Consider the following 20969-nt stretch of genomic DNA (forward strand, 5'->3'; position numbering starts at 1 on the left):
TGGAGCAAGATATTCTTTAAAGATTTCAACGGATCTAGATTTATCTGGGTTCTATGAATTTAGGGTATGTTACTTGTATTTCTCCTTGGTTTCCTTTATGGTTAGCTCAATCCGCTTTCCAGTTCCAACTTTTCTGAGCTTTTCTAACATACTAATCTTTATCATCAAACTTTCGATGATTATTGTCGTTTACGGTTATCTACAGTTTCTACTGCTTCATTCAGCCTTTTTTTTTTTAACATTTAGAGTATTGATTTGTGACTGAGTGCTTTTCAGAATTTCAGAATGAGAGATCATAATTCTAAGAGATAAATGTCATATATATAACTGTTGATGTAGATATGCTGTGAATTTTCAAAGTTTTGATTGCTGATTCCCGGTAATTGTTATGGCAGTTCTCGTTATAAGATGCGGATGAGTATATGATAGGGTTTCAATGAATAAATACAATGATTTATCAGAGAGATTTAAGCCAAAAAGCAACGAGGTTGCTGGTACGTCTGCTGGTAATATGGTGGAATATAAAAGGATTCTCCGGTATCAACATGGTAATTGTATATATCAGGATTATAGTAAGGCTACTTCGAATGAAAAGTTGAAGTTGACTTGCTGGAGCTGTGACAAAATTGGCAACTTTAAAAAGGGATCGCAAAGTTATTTTTATTAATAAATGTCAAAGGATCTGACGCGGCTACGTGTTAAACTTTTACTCGGTTGCCGAGAGTTTCTCAGGTGCATAACTATATGCATAAATCTTTCCTTCCGTTAATGAAATGCGGTTGATTCATCCTATCGATTGAGGTGTTTTCAAGAATTATGAAAGGTTTGAACGCAGATTGTATTCGTCAAGATACAAATGAGGTTTAAGATGAAATCAAGTGGCAAACTTGAAGAATTATTTAGTTTCATATGTTATAATCAGTATTTTAATTCATTTTAATTGTCCAATATCATTAGTCCACAGTCGATAGTTCACAGTTAACAGTCCAATAATTCATATATAATTCAATATATAATATTCGAATTAATTAATATGTATCGTGACCCGTGTACAAGTCTCAGACTCGATCACAACTCAAATTATATATATTATTATAGAATAAACCTCAACCCTATATAGAGAACTCGATCATTACTGCATATAGAGTGTCTATGGTGATTCCAAATAATATATATAGATGTGTCGATATGATATGTAAAAAACCTTATATACGTGTCCCGATATGTAAAGTGCGTAAAATAAATAACAGAAATTAAATGACGATAAATAAAATTGCGAGAATATAAATTGCGATAAATAAATTAAATGATAATAAGGAATTAACAGTTAGCTAGAAATAGTTAGCTAGGATTTTGTTAGCGTGGATTCTTAATAGAATTTCATATTGTTAATTAATCTATTTCTAATCAATTTTTATTGTGTCCATTATTTCTTCATTATGCCACTTGTTGGATTCTGATAGGTCAAAATTCAAATATGTAATTGGATGAATATGGTTATTCTGTGGTGAACGGATTTGTATATCGGTGGATGTAAGTAGGATAGTATATGACTGTTGAAACAGATTAGAAAAACGTACAATGTAACTTATTAATGTGAAATCTTAAATATCCTTCGGGTATTACCTACCCGTTAAAATATTTTCACCATTAACAGTTTGTACAAGAGAATTTTTAATTACAATCTTTATGAAAACATATATACATATATATTTTCTTCAGATGTAATCATGGATTTAATGAGTTAACTTAATATTAAACTCATTTAGTTTTCGGTTGGAACTAGAATAAATAATCTCTAAAACTTTAGAGATTACATATTCGCCATGTCAAACGAAGATAAATGAGGTAGAATGATACGTCGAACGAAGATCATACTCGAAGTACAGATGGTGATATTGAGGCATGGATTGTTGATGGTACTGGTGCTGTTATTGATGGTACTGTTGGTGTCGGTGATATTGCTGAAGCTGGTACATTTTGCACCATATTCTCTGAATTGATTATTCGAGCGCGGAGTTCGTTGACTTATTAATCCAGGATGATTGTCGATCGGAACGAGCGGATGAATAAGGTTCAGAACTGTGGATAGAATATAATCTTGTCGAGTTACTCTGGAAATAAGACTGAAAATGGTGTCTCAAACAGGTTCGCGGGTAAACGCTTCAGGTTCATTGTCAAGAGGTGAATTCGGTTGGTAGAGGGGATTGCCTTCTGCGCGTTTCCATTAATTAAGTCGACTACGAACCCATCAGATGAATTGATAATGGCTGATTGGTTGATTCATGCCGATGACGCTGTTTTCGGAGCTTAGGTGAACATCTATGTCAGAATAGCTGTCGGAATAACTATCGAAATAGCTATCGGAATCTGAGGGACTCGAACTGGTTGCAGGATTCATCTCGTACGATCAGATGAAGGATTTTCGATAAGAAATAGATTATAGGATGTAGATTAGTACCCTGCAATACATAATTTACATATGCATATATAATACTAAAATTCCATAAGTTACAGAGGAATCTACGGAAGTTGTCAGGCAAAGTTACAGTAACAGATACACTAAGATATGAAGTAGCAGATACGCTAAGATATGAATTTTTGTCTATACACTATTCATGCGGTCAATGCAGTAAAATGTGTCTAGACTAAGAATGATAAATAAGTGATTCTCTAAGAATGATAAGCAGGTAATTTTTGACACAAAATGATAAGCAAAACTTTTGATATGCAGACACGGTCGAAGTCCAGACTCAATAATGCATCCTAACGACTTATCAGTTAGACACACTAATGCAGACATGGTTCGCTAAGACCACCGCTCTGATACCAACTGTGAAGACCCGTCCTAATCCATCTGGACGAAGTCCATATCGATTATAAACAATTCACAACAGTTGATTACATCGCGAGGTACTTGACCTCTATATGATACATTTACAAACATTGCATTCGTTTTTGAAAAGACAATCTTTCATTACATCGAAAGTTGACGACATGCATACCATTTCATAATACATCTAACTATAATTGACTTAATAATAATCTTGCTGAACTCAACAAATCGAATGCAACATTTTTTGAAATATGCCTTGAATGACTCCAAGTAATGTCTCTAATATGAGCTAATGCACAGCGGAAGATTTCTTTCATACCTGAGAATAAACATGCTTTAAAGTGTCAACCAAAAGGTTGGTGAGTTCATTAGTTTAACATAAATAATCATTTCATAATTTTAATAGACCACAAGATTTCATATTTCCATTTCTCATAAACATACGTCCCATGCATAGAGACAAAAATATTATTCATATAGATTGAACACCTGGTAACCGACATTCACAATATGTATATAAGAATATCCCCATCATTCCGGAATCCTCCTTCGGACATGATATAAATTTCGAAGTACTAAAGCATCCGGTACTTTGGATGGCGCCTGTTGGGCCCGATAGATCTATCTTTAGAGTTCGCGTCAATTAGGGTGTATGTTCCCTAATTCTTTGATTACCAGACTTAATAAAAAAGGGCATATTCGGTTAAATAATCCAACCATAGAATGTAGTTTCGATCACTTGTGTCTATTTCGTAAAGCATTTATAAAAATTGCGCATGTATTCTCAGCCCAAAAATATAAAGGGTAAAAAGGCAAATGAAAACTCACGCAAAATCAGTTTTAGTATTTGTATCCATTTAGTAAAATAATTATAAAAGCATTGCATGTATTCTCAGCCCAAAAATGTAAAGAGTAAAAGGGATCAAATGAAACTCACGCATATAATTATTGTAAAACAGTTACTAAAGCATTTGCATGTATTCTCAGCCCTAAAAATATAAAGAGTAAAAGGGGATCAATGAAACTCACCTATTGTACTTTGTAGTAAAAATACATATGACGACATTGAACAAGTATAGGGTTGGCCTCGGATTCACGAACCTATATCATTTGTATATAAATTAAAACATATTCTTGTACTCTTATAAATCTATATATTATTATTAATGATACAATTGTTATATTTATTAATTTATAGGTTTCATTATTTATTTATATATTTTTGTACATAATAATATTAATATAATTAAGTTGTATATATATTAAATATATCTTTATATATATAGCCTTCAATTTTTATACTTATAATCTTAGCAATGTCTTTTAAATTTTTATTTTCATGATTATAATTATCTTAATAATAATAATATAAATATTATTGTTAATAATAAAATGATAGTTTTTAAGAATTATAAAAAGATAACTTTAGTTAAAAATTAACGTTAATGATAATACTTTTAGTAGTAACAATACTAATATTGAAAACTCATGTTAAATATAAACGATAATATTTATAATAATAATAATAATAATAATAATAATAATAATAATAATAATAATAATAATAATAATAATAATAATAATAATAATAATAATAATAATAATAATAATAATACTAACAAACAAGATAGACTACCTCTAAGAGCTTTCTGAAGAAAAAAAATGGCTGGAACTAGAATAGAACCAATGACCTCTTGTAGACTCGACACCACACCAGACCAACCAGAAAAATCTGTTTTTCTGTTATTAATCTAACCCACTAACTATTTAACCCGATCATTTAGCTGCTTCCTGCTTCTAGCCTACTACTAACCCATTTAGTGTCCGGCCCAAATCTTAAAATATGGATATCATCACAGCCCACTATTGATTTAATTGATCCAAGATTTATTTTTGTTTCTTGTACTGGAAAATCTCGAGCAGCAGCCAGCAGGTCACGATCAGGATTCAACAACCCTAAAAAAAAGTGTCGGTGCATTATTCTATTTATCTATACAACTGGAATCGCACTAACCCATCATCATTCTTATATTATGATCACTTTTATTATATTATGTAATATTAAATCATCACCATCTCACATCGTTCTGTTAATAGAAAAGGCAGCGGCAAAAGACAAGTGTAGCAGCAGCAGATAAAACTAACAGAAACATTAATATAGCAGCGAGCAGTAGCAGTAATGATGAAGGTGTCGATTCTAAATGGGTTTGATAGTGACGGTTGTGGTTGGGGTAATCGTGGCTCGTGGTTGCAGTGCTGGTTTGGTTGATCAATATGGGTGTCGGTTTAGGGACGGAATCACATAAAATCATAAATACTAATAATCATCTTCATCACTTTATTATATAACAGCAATTAGAGTATAGTAGGAGCATGGTGTGGAGGTTTTTATGGCGAATTGAAACAGATAGCAGTAGAAGCAATATATAGTCGATTAGGGTTGTTTATTGTGGAGTTCTTGAAGCTTGTCAAACACTTAACAGCATCAAAAGAATTCGGTGGTTGTTGGTTTCATCGAATTCGACAGAAGAGGAGTAGCAACGGGAAACAAAAGTAAATACCTTCCAACGGTAATGATGGATGTAGTAGTAATGCGAGGTTTGTTGAGCTTTTGGGTATGATTCCATTTGGTTTCCAGTTGATCAAAATAGAAGCACTTAATCGAGTTGTAATAGTACATAGTAATCCAGTTGGTAATGATTTGTTCATGAAAAAACAGAAAAACAAACATAGTAGTTATGGAGGTTATCACAGGTTCGATTATGGTGTTTAGATAGTAATGGGTTTAGTGGTGATTAACTGATTTTAGGGTGACGATGGGTTTATGTGGTGGTGAGTTCTTGATGCAAACAGAAGAAGGAAGAAGAGTAGAAGTTTGGATCGATTAGTAGAAACACTAAAGGTGATGTTGGTTTGGTTTGAAGTTCATGGTTATGATTTATGGTTTTTGTGCGCATTTTCATAACTCGAAATGCATATGCGTTTACATGTATAGAATTAGATAGATAGGGAATTAGAATAGATAGGATAGCTAGATTAGACATCTAACAGAAAGCAAATGTAAGTACAATAATGTGAAGACATGAAACAAAATTTACAAAAGCAAGATCGTGACTTCTAACAGAATGGAATGATTCTAACTTTCTTCTTTGTATTTATTTAATGTGAGATTTAAATGAAGTTGTTTATATTATATATTGTTAAAGTATTCAGATAAAGACATGAATTGAGCTGGAAAATAAAGATCAAAAGTGAGGAAAAATCCTTGAAGGATTTGGATGATTAATTCACTTTATAATTTTGGATTTAACTGATGCATTCGAATAGAATCAATTTTAGAGACAGAAATCAAAATCTAAAATAGTGGGATGGTGATAGCAAACCAACTATGTCTGTATCTATATCTATATTTGTTTATACTGAAATTTTATATATATCTATAACTGTATTTGAATGTATACATATTGTATTTGATATATGTATATGTATATGTATCTAACTAGAAGCTGTATAAATATATACATGTACCTAAGTAATAATAATAATAAAATTAATAGTAATGATAGTAATATCAATAATGTTAATAATTGATAATTAAATACTTTAATAATAATACTAATAGTATTAATTTTATTGTTTAATAATAATACTAATATGTATCATAACAAATAATATTACAACTCTACTACTAGTTATAATAATGATGATATTAATAACAATAATAAATCACATGTATAAATTTTCAGTATTACCATTTTAATAATATTAATAATACTAATATTAATATTAATAATAATAATGGATATACTAATAATATAATAACTATAACTAAAATTGTAATTTCATTTAATACATTAATATTACAATTTATTAATTATGTAATATTTAATAATTATATCATAGGTTACATGATAACATTCATTGAATCTTTAATTATAATAATATTACTTATCTATAGAATTTGTTTATACATATATATTTACATTTTTATTTACACACAATTGTTCGTGAATCGTCGAGCATAGTCAAAGGGTAATTGATTACATGAATACAGATTTCAAAACTTTCAAGACTCAACATTATAGTTTTTTGCTTATCGTGTCGGAAACATATAAAGATTAAAGTTTAAATTTGATCGGAAATTTCTGGGTCATCACATTGAAATCGAGTGTTTTAGATCTCGATGTATGTTGGTGAAGGAGTCTACGTGACGAGACATTAGGTGCCTCTTTTATACCTACTAGCGTGATGTTTGACTCTGATTGTGTTGCGGTTACATTGTACTTGGGGTAGCGAAGTGAAACCCCTAGGTACATGAGTGAACGGGTGGAATTTGACAAACTATAGCAATTGGATGATTGCGAGAGTAAAGTTTGCGTAGTGGCGATGAACTCTTCATTCGAAGTGTTTAAGGATTGATTAAAATCCTTCGTGTGCTCAAGGCTGGAGCAAGATATGGTGATGGGCCGTGTGAGCCCAATCGTTTGTAAAGTCTACCTTTGGTAGCATTGTACGGTTGTACGAGTTGTGGATATGGGACGTAGTTCCAAGTGGGGGAGTTACACTCCCGCACGAGGAAGTTTTAGTATGAGATTTTGGATGATGCTTTTGGTAGATCCGGAAAATGTTGTCGAGACCTGGTTTTGGTCGATTTGTGGTAGATTACAATTTTGGATAAATTGTACTTATGGTTTGGATTTGAATTATCACCGAGGTGGTAATGTGGTAAATCTCGTTGAGAGATAATGGACGTGTTTGGTGAGCAAGGTGAAATCCTTCGGTTAAGGGAGGTGTGTGTCGGATTCTCTTCTAGAGAATTATTGTTTTGTGCCTATGTTTGATATAGGTGGTTCTTGCTCGAGTGTGTGAATGGTTAGTGGTATCCGTTAGGATTCACTATGGCGTAGCAGAGCGCGATGTTACGCTACTCGTCGTTCGAGGCCAAAAGGGCGTTGATTGATGAAGCATGACTTTCGGAGTCCGCTGACTTCATCATGGTATTGGTGATTGATGAAGCATGACCTTTAGGGTCCGCTGACTTCATCATGGGAGTATGCGATTGGTGGAGCATGACCTTCGGGGTCCGCTGACTTCATCATGAGCGAGGTGTTTCCGCTGACTTCATCCGGTGTTGAGATTGGTGAAGCATTATCTTCGGGTCCGCTGACTTCATCATAGTAGTGGATCGCGTGTGGTTTCGGATTCACGATGACGCGTGTGGTTTCGGTCATCTTATTGTGGAAGTGAGTCGTGTGTAGTTCGGATTCTCAAATGACTCGTGTGGTTTCGGTCATTGTATTGAGGAGTGAGTCTCGTGTAGTTCGGATTCACAAATGACTCGTGTAGTTCGGTCATTCCTCCGGGATAGTGACTCTCGTGTAGTTCGGATTCACTAAGGCGCGTGTAGTTCGGCCAATCCCGATTGTTGTTGTGGTGAAGGTAGTAAGTTGCGTGTAGTTCGGATTCACTAAGGCGCGTGTGTTTTTGGTCAGCCTTCGGGTTGTGTGATCTGTCGGTTGTTTTATACACCGATGATGGGGTCGTAAGGACCATGTCGTGTGATCTATTGGTTGTTTGATACAACAATGGTGGGGTCGTAAGGACCATGTTGTGGGAACTATCGGTTGTTTTATACGCCGATGGTGGGGTCGTGAGGACCATGTTATATGATTAGTGATGCGATAGACGTGCTTCGCTCACGTTTTGTTACAGGTGTGACAATAGTCGATTTTGTACACCTTGAGATTTGCGTTTCCATAGTCGTTTTGGGCGCTATCGGTTTTAGCCGTTGGATTATGATGTTACGATAGTTGCATATTGGTTGTATTGCGCACTATAAGGGATGTTTAGTGATTGGTGTTATCCGTCAGGATTCGTTTGGTTCGGTCTTCATCGTTTCAGATTGTTGACCTTAAGTTGAGACTTGGTTTCTTTTAGCGTTGTACTCGGTAAGGGTACGCTAAGGGGTTGATATCTCGGTACGATATTGGTTGAGTTTTCCCGATGTTAGGGAATGAGCATGGTTTTAGTGCTCGGATTGTGGATTTGATAAATCGCGGGTGACGATTTAGTTGTTAAAGGCATTTCAGTGGGAAGAATTGCTTAGGAAAGTGGGTTGGGACTTATGTTTGAGGACCGTGAAGTGTGGTCCATTTGGTTAAGTGATGAGGATCACGAGGACGTGATCAAGTCTAAGTGGGGGAGAGTTGTAACACCCCGTTTTTCCCCGTACATGATTTATAGGTGTATTGTGTATGTACGATAGGCGTATGAAGGGTTCGGGATGAAATGTCCCGTTCTTATTGATTAAAAACGTTCCATATTAATTGATTTCGTTGCGAGGTTTTGACCTCTATATGAGACGTTTTTCAAAGACTGCATTCATTTTTAAAACAAACCATAACCTTTATTTCATAGATAAAGGTTTTAAAAAGCTTTACGTAGATTATCAAATAATGATAATCTAAAATATCCTGTTTACACACGACCATTACATAATGGTATACAATACAAATATGTTACAACAAAATAAGTTTCTTGAATGCAGTTTTTACATAATATCATACAAGCATGGACTCCAAATCTCATCCTTATTTAAGTATGCGACAGCGGAAGCTCTTAATAATCACCTGAGAATAAACATGGTTAAAACGTCAACAAAAATGTTGGTGAGTTATAGGTTTAACCTATATATATCAAATCATAATAATAGACCACAAGATTTCATATTTCAATACACATCCCATACATAGAGATAAAAATCATTCATATGGTGAACACCTGGTAACCGACAATAACAAGATGCATAATATAAGAATATCCCCATCATTCCGGGACACCCTTTGGATATGATATAAATTTCGAAGTACTAAAGCATCCGGTACTTTAGATGGGGTTTGTTAGGCCCAATAGATCTATCTTTAGGATTCGCGTCAATTAGGGTGTCTGTTCCCTAATTCTTAGATTACCAGACTTAATAAAAAGGGGCATATTCGATTTCGATAATTCAACCATAGAATGTAGTTTCACGTACTTGTGTCTATTTTGTAAATCATTTATAAAACCTGCATGTATTCTCATCCCAAAAATATTAGATTTTAAAAGTGGGACTATAACTCACTTTCACAGATTTTTTACTTCGTCGGGAAGTAAGACTTGGCCACTGGTTGATTCACGAACCTATAACAATATATACATATATATCAAAGTATGTTCAAAATATATTTACAACACTTTTAATATATTTTGATGTTTTAAGTTTATTAAGTCAGCTGTCCTCGTTAGTAACCTACAACTAGTTGTCCACAGTTAGATGTACAGAAATAAATCGATAAATATTATCTTGAATCAATCCACGACCCAGTGTATATGTATCTCAGTATTGATCACAACTCAAACTATATATATTTTGGAATCAACCTCAACCCTGTATAGCTAACTCCAACATTCACATATAGAGTGTCTATGGTTGTTCCGAAATATATATAGATGTGTCGACGTGATAGGTCGAAACATTGTATACGTGTCTATGGTATCTCAAGATTACATAATATACAATACAAGTTGATTAAGTTATGGTTGGAATAGATTTGTTACCAATTTTCACGTAGCTAAAATGAGAAAAATTATCCAATCTTGTTTTACCCATAACTTCTTCATTTTAAATCCGTTTTGAGTGAATCAAATTGCTATGGTTTCATATTGAACTCTATTTTATGAATCTAAACAAAAAAGTATAGGTTTATAGTCGTAAAAATAAGTTACAAGTCGTTTTTGTAAAGGTAGTCATTTCAGTCGAAAGAACGACGTCTAGATGACCATTTTAGAAAACATACTTCCACATTGAGTTTAACCATAATTTTTGGATATAGTTTCATGTTCATAATAAAAATCATTTTCTCAGAATAACAACTTTTAAATCAAATTTTATCATAGTTTTTAATTAACTAACCCAAAACAGCCCGCGGTGTTACTACGACGGCGTAAATCCGGTTTTACGGTGTTTTTCGTGTTTCCAGGTTTTAAATCATTAAGTTAGCATATCATATAGATATAGAACATGTGTTTAGTTGATTTTAAAATTCAAGTTAGAAGGATTAACTTTTGTTTGCGAACAAGTTTAGAATTAACTAAACTATGTTCTAGTGATTACAAGTTTAAACCTTCGAATAAGATAGCTTTATATGTATGAATCGAATGATGTTATGAACATCATTACTACCTTAAGTTCCTTGGATAAACCTACTGGAAAAGAGAAAAATGGATCTAGCTTCAACGGATCCTTGGATGGCTCGAAGTTCTTGAAGCAGAATCATGACACGAAAACAAGTTCAAGTAAGATCATCACTTGAAATAAGATTGTTATAGTTATAGAAATTGAACCAAAGTTTGAATATGATTATTACCTTGTATTAGAATGATAACCTACTATAAGAAACAAAGATTTCTTGAGGTTGGATGATCACCTTACAAGATTGGAAGTGAGCTAGCAAACTTGAAAGTATTCTTGATTTTATGTAACTAGAACTTGTAGAATTTATGAAGAACACTTAGAACTTGAAGATAGAACTTGAGAGAGATCAATTAGATGAAGAAAATTGAAGAATGAAAGTATTTGTAGGTGTTTTTGGTCGTTGGTGTATGGATTAGATATAAAGGATATGTAATTTTGTTTTCATGTAAATAAGTCATGAATGATTACTCATATTTTTGTAATTTTATGAGATATTTCATGCTAGTTGCCAAATGATGGTTCCCACATGTGTTAGGTGACTCACATGGTCTGCTAAGATCTGATCATTGGAGTGTATATACCAATAGTACATACATCTAAAAGCTGTGTATTGTACGAGTACGAATACGGGTGCATACGAGTAGAATTGTTGATGAAACTGAACGAGGATGTAATTGTAAGCATTTTTGTTAAGTAGAAGTATTTTGATAAGTGTATTAAAGTCTTTCAAAAGTGTATAAATACATATTAAAACACTACATGTATATACATTTTAACTGAGTCGTTAAGTCATCGTTAGTCGTTACATGTAAATGTTGTTTTGAAACCTTTAGGTTAACGATCTTGTTGAATGTTGTTAACCCATTGTTTATTATAACAAATGAGATGTTAAATTGTTATATTATCATGATATTATGATATATAATATATCTTAGTATGATGTATATACAGTTAAATGTCGTTACAACGATAATCGTTACATATATGTCTCGTTTCGAAATCATTAAGTTAGTAGTCTTATTTTTACATATGTATTTCATTGTTAATACACTTAATAATATATTTACTTATCATTTAACATAATTAACCAAGTGTATCAATATCTTAATATGATTCATATGTACCTAGTAAGACGTTGTTATAACGATAATCGTTATATATATCGTTTTCGAGTTTCTTAAATTAATAGTCTCATTTTTATGTATATAACTAATTGTTAAAATACCTAATGAGATACATACTTATAATAAAAACATGTTAACTATATATATAACCATATATATGTCATCGTATAGTTTTTACAAGTTTTAACGTTCGTGAATCACCGGTCAACTTGGGTGGTCAATTGTCTATATGAAACATATTTCAATTAATCAAGTCTTAACAAGTTTGATTGCTTAACATGTTGGAAACATTTAATCATGTAAATATCAATCTCAATTAATATATATAAACATGGAAAAGTTCGGGTCACTACAGTACCTATCCGTTAAATAAATTTCGTCCCGAAATTTTAAGTTGTTGAAGGTGTTGGCGAATCTTCTGGAAATAGATGCGGGTATTTCTTCTTCATCTGATCTTCACGCTCCCAGGTGAACTCGGGTCCTCTACGAGCATTCCATCGAACCTTAACAATTGGTATCTTGTTTTGCTTAAGTCTTTTAACCTCACGATCCATTATTTCGACGGGTTCTTCGATGAATTGAAGTTTTTCGTTGATTTGGATTTCATCTTATGGAATAGTGAGATCTTCTTTAGCAAAACATTTCTTCAAATTTGAGACGTGGAAAGTGTTATGTACAGCCGCGAGTTGTTGAGGTAACTCAAGTCGGTAAGCTACTGGTCCGACACGATCAATAATCTTGAATGGTCCAATATACCTTGGATTTAATTTCCCTCGTTTACCAAATCGAACAACGCCTTTCCAAGGTGCAACTTTAAGCATGACCATCTCTCCAATTTCAAATTCTATATCTTTTCTTTTAATGTCAGCGTAGCTCTTTTGTCGACTTTGGGCGGTTTTCAACCGTTGTTGAATTTGGATGATCTTCTCGGTAGTTTCTTGTATAATCTCCGGACCCGTAATCTGTCTATCCCCCACTTCACTCCAACAAATCGGAGACCTGCACTTTCTACCATAAAGTGCTTCAAACGGCGCCATCTCAATGCTTGAATGGTAGCTGTTGTTGTAAGAAAATTCTGCTAATGGTAGATGTCGATCCCAACTGTTCCCGAAATCAATAACACATGCTCGTAGCATGTCTTCAAGCGTTTGTATCGTCCTTTCGCTCTGCCCATCAGTTTGTGGATGATAGGCAGTACTCATGTCTAGACGAGTTCCTAATGCTTGCTGTAATGTCTGCCAGAATCTTGAAATAAATCTGCCATCCCTATCAGAGATAATAGAGATTGGTATTCCATGTCTAGAGACGACTTCCTTCAAATACAGTCGTGCTAACTTCTCCATCTTGTCATCTTCTCTTATTGGCAGGAAGTGTGCTGATTTGGTGAGACGATCAACTATTACCCAAATAGTATCAAAACCACTTGCAGTCCTTGGCAATTTAGTGATGAAATCCATGGTAATGTTTTCCCATTTCCATTCTGGGATTTCGGGTTGTTGAAGTAGACCTGATAGTTTCTGATGCTCAGCTTTGACCTTAGAACATGTCAAACATTCTCCTACGTATTTAGCAACATCGGCTTTCATAACCGGCCACCAAAAATGTTTCTTGAGATCCTTGTACATCTTCCCCGTTCCAGGATGTATTGAGTATCTGGTTTTATGAGCTTCTCTAAGTACCATTTCTCTCATATCTCCAAATTTTGGTACCCAAATCCTTTCAGCCCTATACCGGGTTCCGTCTTCCCGAATATTAAGATGCTTCTCCGATCCTTTGGGTATTTCATCCTTTAAATTTCCCTCTTTTAAAACTCCTTGTTGCACCTCCTTTATTTGAGTAGTAAGGTTATTATGAATCATTATATTCATAGATTTTACTCGAATGGGTTCTCTGTCCTTCCTGCTCAAGGCATCGGCTACCACATTTGCCTTCCCTGGGTGGTAACGAATCTCAAAGTCGTAATCATTCAACAATTCAATCCACCTACGCTGCCTCATATTCAGTTGTTTCTGATTAAATATGTGTTGAAGACTTTTGTGGTCGGTATATATAATACTTTTGACCCCATATAAGTAGTGCCTCCAAGTCTTTAATGCAAAAACAACCGCGCCTAATTCCAAATCATGCGTCGTATAATTTTGTTCGTGAATCTTCAATTGTCTAGACGCATAAGCAATCACCTTCGTTCGTTGCCTTAATACACAACCGAGACCTTGCTTTGATACGTCACAATAAATCACAAAATCATCATTCCCTTCAGGCAATGACAATATAGGTGCCGTAGTTAGCTTTTCCTTCAATAACTGAAACGCTTTCTCTTGTTCATCATTCCATTCAAATTTCTTCCCTTTATGCGTTAATGCAGTCAAGGGTTTTGCTATTCTGGAAAAGTCTTGGATGAACCTTCTGTAGTAACCAGCTAGTCCTAAAAACTGGCATATGTGTTTCGGAGTTTTCGGGGTTTCCCACTTTTCAACAGTTTCTATCTTTGCCGGATCCACCTTAATACCTTCTTTGTTCACTATGTGACCGAGGAATTGAACTTCTTCCAACCAAAATGCACACTTTGAAAACTTAGCGTACAATTCTTCCTTCCTCAATACTTCTAACACCTTTCTCAAATGTTCACCGTGTTCTTGGTCATTCTTTGAGTAAATAAGTATGTCATCAATGAAAACAATGACAAACTTGTCAAGGTATGGTCCACACACTCGGTTCATAAGGTCCATGAACACAGCTGGTGCATTAGTTAAACCAAACGGCAGGACCATAAACTCGTAATGACCGTAACGTGTTCTGAAAGCAGTCTTTGGAATATCATCTTTTTTCACCCGTATTTGATGATACCCGGAACGTAAGTCAATCTTTGAATAAACAGACGAGCCTTGTAGTTGATCAAATAAGTCGTCGATTCTCGGTAGTGGGTAGCGGTTCTTGATGGTAAGTTTGTTCAACTCTCGGTAGTCGATACACAACCTGAATGTACCATCTTTCTTCTTGACAAACAAAACAGGAGCTCCCCACGGTGATGTGCTTGGTCGAATGAAACCACGCTCTAAAAGTTCTTGTAATTGGCTTTGCAGTTCTTTCATCTCGCTGGGTGCGAGTCTGTAAGGAGCACGAGCTATTAGTGCAGCTCCTGGTACAAGATCTATTTGAAATTCAACGGATCGATGTGGGGGTAATCCCGGTAATTCTTTCGGAAATACATCGGGAAATTCTTTTGCAATGGGAACATCATTGATGCTCTTTTCTTCAGTTTGTTCTTTCTCGACGTGTGCTAGAACAGCATAGCAACCTTTTCTTATTAGTTTTTGTGCCTTCAAATTACTAATAAGATGTAGCTTCGTGTTGACCTTTTCTCCGTACACCATTAAGGGTTTTCCTTTTTCTCGTATAATGCGAATTGCATTTTTGTAACAGACGATCTCTGCTTTCACTTCTTTCAACCAGTCCATACCGATTATCACATCAAAACTCCCTAACTCTACTGGTATCAAATCAATCTTAAATGTTTCACTAACCAGTTTAATTTCTCGATTCCGACATATATTATCTGCTGAAATTAATTTACCATTTGCTAATTCGTGTAAAAATTTACTATCCAAAGGCGTCAATGGACAACTTAATTTAGCACAAAAATCTCTACTCATATAGCTTCTATCCGCACCCGAATCAAATAAAACGTAAGCAGATTTATTGTCAATAAGAAACGTACCCGTAACAAGCTCCGGGTCTTCCTGTTCCTCTGCCGCATTAATATTGAAAACTCTTCCGCGGCCTTGTCCATTCGTGTTCTCCTGGTTCGGGCAATTTCTAATAATCTGGCCCGGTTTTCCACATTTATAACAAACTACATTGGCATAACTTGCTCCGACACTACTTGCTCCGCCATTACTCGTTCCGACACCATTTGTTCCTTTCGTTCTATTAACCCCTGGTCCGTAGACCTCACACTTCGCCGCGCTATGACCATTTCTTTTACACTTGTTGCAAAATTTGGTGCAGAACCCCGAGTGATACTTTTCACACCTTTAGCATAGCTGCTTCTGATTGTTGTTGTTGTTGCGGTTATTATTGTTGTTGGGATGATTGTTGTAGTTGCTGTTGTTGTTGTTGTTGTTGGGCCGTTTGTTGTAGTTGCGATTGATGTTGCGATTGTTGGGATAATTGTTGTAATTGCTGTTGTTGTTGTATTGGTGATTCTTATCACCGTTTTCCTCCCACTTTCTTTTGACTTGCTTCACATTGGCCTCTTCAGCAGTCTGTTCTTTAATTTTTTCTTCAATCTGGTTCACTAGTTTGTGAGCCATTCTACATGCCTGTTGTATAGAGGCGGGCTCGTGTGAACTTATATCATCTTGGATTCTTTCCGGTAATCCTTTCACAAACGCGTCGATCTTCTCTTCCTCATCTTCGAATGCTCCCGGACACAATAAGCACAATTCTGTGAATCGTCTTTCGTATGTGGTAATATCAAATCCTTGGGTTCGTAACCCTCTAAGTTCTGTCTTGAGCTTATTGACCTCGGTTCTGGGACGGTACTTCTCGTTCTTCAAGTGCTTGAATGCTGACCACAGTAGTGCGTACGCATCGTCTTGTCCCACTTGCTCTAGATAGGTATTCCACCATGTTAACGCAGAACCTGCGAAGGTATGCGTAGCGTACTTCACTTTGTCCTCTTCAGTACACTTACTTATGGCAAACACTGATTCGACCTTCTCGGTCCACCGTTTCAATCCGATCAGTCCTTCGGTTCCATCAAATTCCAAAGGTTTGCAGGCAGTGAATTCTTTGTAGGTGCATCCTACACGATTTCCTGTACTGCTAGATCCAAGGTTATTGTTGGTATGTAGCGCAGCCTGTACTGCGGCTATGTTTGAAGCTAGAAAAGTACGGAATTCCTCTTCATTCATATTCACGGTGTGTCGAGTAGTCGGTGCCATTTCCTTCAAAATAGTCAAATGGAACAAGTTAATCATACAGAATATTAAGAGTAGTTAATAGTATTTCGTAGCATAATATGAACTCATTTATAAAAGCTTTTTCTTTATATTAGCGTTTTATAAGTTTAAATTTGGGTAGTACCTACCCGTTAAGTTCATACTTAGTAGCTAATATACAATTCAACTACTACAATTCTATATGAAAAACTGATTATAATAATATTTCGCGTTCAAACTTTTATACAATATTTTACAAACTTACAATACCGCTTATTTTACATAAAGCATGAAATATAGCACACAATAACTTTGATACAAGATAGTTGTGAAGATAATTCTAGCTAGTACACAAGTCGTTCAGCAAAGGCAATAAAGACACGTAATTCATACGTCCAGAAACAAGTCATGCATTCTGGTTTTACTAGGACTACTTCCCATCCTTGGTCTTGTGGAACATAACCGTTATGGCCGTTGATAAGACAGCGTGTTGTAACTTCGTCAAAGGGACGAGGGTTACGTAATGTCCAACAGTCCCGTAACAATCTAAAAATCTCATTTCTTACCCCAATTACCGACTCCGTCACTTGTGGAAACATTTTGTTTAATAGTTGTAGCCCGATGTTCTTGTTCTCACTTTGGTGAGAAGTGAACATTACTAATCCGTAAGCATAACATGCTTCTTTATGTTGCATGTTAGCCGCTTTTTCTAAATCACGAAGTCCAATATTCGGATATATTGAGTCAAAATAATTTCTTAACCCGTTGCGTAAAATAGCATTTGGGTTCCCCGTAATATATGCGTCAAAGTAAACACATCGTAACTTATGGGTTTCCCAATGTGATATCCCCCATCTTTCAAACGAAATTCTCTTATAAACCAAGACATTCTTGGAACGTTCTTCGAATTTCTTACAAACTGATCTCGCCTTAAATAGTTGTGCCGAGGAATTCTGGTCGACTCTAGACAAGATTTCATCAATCATGTCTCCGGGTAGGTCTCTTAAAATATTGGGTTGTCTATCCATTTTGTGTTTTTAAACTGTAAAATAGACAAGAGTTAGATTCATAAAAAAATACTTATTAATACAAGCAATTTTTACATATATCATAAAGCATAAGCACACTATATTACATATATTACACCACACGAATACAACTATCTTATTCCGACTCGCTCGTTTCTTCTTCTTCGGTTTTGGTTCGTTTTGCCAAGTTTCTAGGGATATATGATGTTCCCCTAATTCTAACTGTCGTTTTCCACAACGGTTTAGAAAAACCTGGTGGTTTAGAGGTTCCCGGGTCATTGTTACAACTTAAGGACTTCGGGAGTTGACGATACATATAAAGTTCATCGGGGTTGGAATTAGATTTCTCTATTTTTATGCCCTTTCCCTTATTATTTTCTTTTGCCTTTTTAAATTCAGTTGGGGTAATTTCTATAACATCATCGAAATTCTCGTCGGAATCCGATTCATCGGAGAATTGGTAATCCTCCCAATATTTTGCTTCCTTGGCGGAAACACCATTGACCATAATTAACCTTGGTCGGTTGGTTGAGGATTTTCTTTTACCTAACCGTTTTATTATTTCCCCCACCGGTTCTACTTCTTCATCCGGTTCCGATTCTTCTTCCGGTTCCGATTCTTCTTCCGGTTCCGACTCTTCTTCCGGTTCCTCTTCGGGAACTTGTGAATCAGTCCACGAATCATTCCAATTTACATTTGACTCTTCATTATTATTAAGTGAGTCAATGGGACTTGTTCTAGAGGTAGACATCTATCACATAATATCAAACGCGTTAAGAGATTAATATATCACATAATATTAACATGTTAAAAATATATAGTTTCCAACAAAATTTGTTAAGCAATCATTTTTCAAGTAAACACGGTCGAAGTCCAGACTCAATGCATCCTAACAAACTCGATAAGACACACTAATGCAAAATTCTGGTTCTCTAAGACCAACGCTCGGATACCAACTGAAATGTCCCGTTCTTATTGATTAAAAACGTTCCATATTAATTGATTTCGTTGCGAGGTTTTGACCTCTATATGAGACGTTTTTCAAAGACTGCATTCATTTTTAAAACAAACCATAACCTTTATTTCATAGATAAAGGTTTTAAAAAGCTTTACGTAGATTATCAAATAATGATAATCTAAAATATCCTGTTTACACACGACCATTACATAATGGTTTACAATACAAATATGTTACAACAAAATAAGTTTCTTGAATGTAGTTTTTACACAATATCATACAAGCATGGACTCCAAATCTCGTCCTTATTTAAGTATGCGACAGCGGAAGCTCTTAATAATCACCTGAGAATAAACATGCTTAAAACGTCAACAAAAATGTTGGTGAGTTATAGGTTTAACCTATATATATCAAATCATAATAATAGACCACAAGATTTCATATTTCAATACACATCCCATACATAGAGATAAAAATCATTCATATGGTGAACACCTGGTAACCGACAATAACAAGATGCATAATATAAGAATATCCCCATCATTCCGGGACACCCTTCGGATATGATATAAATTTCGAAGTACTAAAGCATCCGGTACTTTGGATGGGGTTTGTTAGGCCCAATAGATCTATCTTTAGGATTCGCGTCAATTAGGGTGTCTGTTCCCTAATTCTTAGATTACCAGACTTAATAAAAAGGGGCATATTCGATTTCGATAATTCAACCATAGAATGTAGTTTCACGTACTTGTGTCTATTTTGTAAATCATTTATAAAACCTGAATGTATTCTCATCCCAAAAATATTAGATTTTAAAAGTGGGACTATAACTCACTTTCACAGATTTTTTACTTCGTCGGGAAGTAAGACTTGGCCACTGGTTGATTCACGAACCTATAACAATATATACATATATATCAAAGTATGTTCAAAATATATTTACAACACTTTTAATATATTTTGATGTTTTAAGTTTATTAAGTCAGCTGTCCTCGTTAGTAACCTACAACTAGTTGTCCACAGTTAGATGTACAGAAATAAATCGATAAATATTATCTTGAATCAATCCACGACCCAGTGTATACGTATCTCAGTATTGATCACAACTCAAACTATATATATTTTGGAATCAACCTCAACCTTGTATAGTAACTCCAACATTCACATATAGAGTGTCTATGGTTGTTCCGAAATATATATAGATGTGTCGACATGATAGGTCGAAACATTGTATACATGTCTATGGTATCTCAAGATTACATAATATACAATACAAGTTGATTAAGTTATGGTTGGAATAGATTTGTTACCAATTTTCACGTAGCTAAAATGAGAAAAATTATCCAATCTTGTTTTACCCATAACTTCTTCATTTTAAATCCGTTTTGAGTGAATAAAATTGCTATGGTTTCATATTGAAATCTATTTTATGAATCTAAACAGAAAAAGTATAGGTTTATAGTCGGAAAAATAAGTTACAAGTCGTTTTTGTAAAGGTAGTCATTTCAGTCGAAAGAACGACGTCTAGATGACCATTTTAGAAAACATACTTCCACATTGAGTTTAACCATAATTTTTGGATATAGTTTCATGTTCATAATAAAAATCATTTTCTCAGAATAACAACTTTTAAATCAAAGTTTATCATAGTTTTTAATTAACTAACCCAAAACAGCCCGCGGTGTTACTACGACGGCGTAAATCCGGTTTTACGGTGTTTTTCGTGTTTCCAGGTTTTAAATCATTAAGTTAGCATATCATATAGATATAGAACATGTGTTTAGTTGATTTTAAAATTCAAGTTAGAAGGATTAACTTTTGTTTGCGAACAAGTTTAGAATTAACTA

This window comes from Rutidosis leptorrhynchoides, chromosome 1, assembly GCF_046630445.1.
Source record: "Rutidosis leptorrhynchoides isolate AG116_Rl617_1_P2 chromosome 1, CSIRO_AGI_Rlap_v1, whole genome shotgun sequence".
Taxonomy (NCBI): Eukaryota; Viridiplantae; Streptophyta; class Magnoliopsida; order Asterales; family Asteraceae; genus Rutidosis; species Rutidosis leptorrhynchoides.